This window comes from Meleagris gallopavo, unplaced genomic scaffold (assembly GCF_000146605.3).
Source record: "Meleagris gallopavo isolate NT-WF06-2002-E0010 breed Aviagen turkey brand Nicholas breeding stock unplaced genomic scaffold, Turkey_5.1 ChrUn_random_7180001841434, whole genome shotgun sequence".
Classification (NCBI taxonomy): domain Eukaryota; kingdom Metazoa; phylum Chordata; class Aves; order Galliformes; family Phasianidae; genus Meleagris; species Meleagris gallopavo.
The window spans coordinates 1-857 of NW_011110634.1; the positions used below are offsets into that span (position 1 = coordinate 1).

At 43.6% G+C, this 857-nt stretch overlaps 1 long non-coding RNA gene across 1 annotated transcript; it reads right to left on the minus strand.

Moving 5' to 3' along the window:
* Positions 1–144: 144 nt before the first annotated feature.
* On the minus strand, positions 145–857 carry LOC104915666. Its single transcript, XR_796422.2, has 3 exons — positions 790–857; positions 337–445; positions 145–243 (listed from the first exon to the last, which is right to left on the minus strand). It is a non-coding gene; the product is annotated as an uncharacterized LOC104915666 (long non-coding RNA).

Sequence of the window (857 nt, forward strand, 5' to 3'; positions counted from 1 at the left end):
TACCTCACACTTTGTCTTGTTGCAAATTGACAGGCCGGCACAGCTGCACTTACAAGCTATATTTCTCTACCATCTGTAAGCCATTCACGCTTTTAAAGATTTCTATCAAAGGAAGTAATTACAGCTCAGATGGAAAACAAAACCCTTACCTTTTGGGGAGATCCCTTATCATCAGGGTACCGATGACGTGAGAGATCAGGGGGACTCCTTGAACCACGCTGACTCTTTCCAGTAGGCAGAGCCCTTTGTGGAAGAGAGAAATCGGAGCATGAAGACTTGCTCTGAACATGTTGAAGAGGACCATGCTTATGGGAATCATTGTGGAATAGACCTAACCTGTGATTCTTCCGCTGGGGAGAAAGGTCTGCCTCAGAGGCATTTTGGGTACCCCTTCGTGGAGGTGGAGAATCAGAGTCACGATGGAGCTTTTCTACGTGGGAAGCATCTGCAACACAAACATACGTGAAGAACCACTAGAGGCCCAAACATGGGGAGATATGAGATAACCCACAGACAAATCAAAGCCTTAAGTGATGACAAACTGTAAAGAACAAGCATGTGACATCAGCCTTGAAATTCTATTCCTTCTGAACGTGCACTGCTTGGAGACAAGACTTAAGCTTTGTTTTCATTTTGGACAACTTTTTAAGACTTACCCAGACCACTTTTAGGATAAATCTCCTCAAACTAACTAAATACAGCATGACAAGAACTATTTTTACGAACAGAAGTGACAATCTATCCACCACCATTCCATGCTTTTGGATACACATTCTTACACACACTCACCTTTTGTTTTACTCAGCTTTTTCTGACCTGGTGACCCAGCCCTCTTTCTCAGAGGCGGTGATGAATCT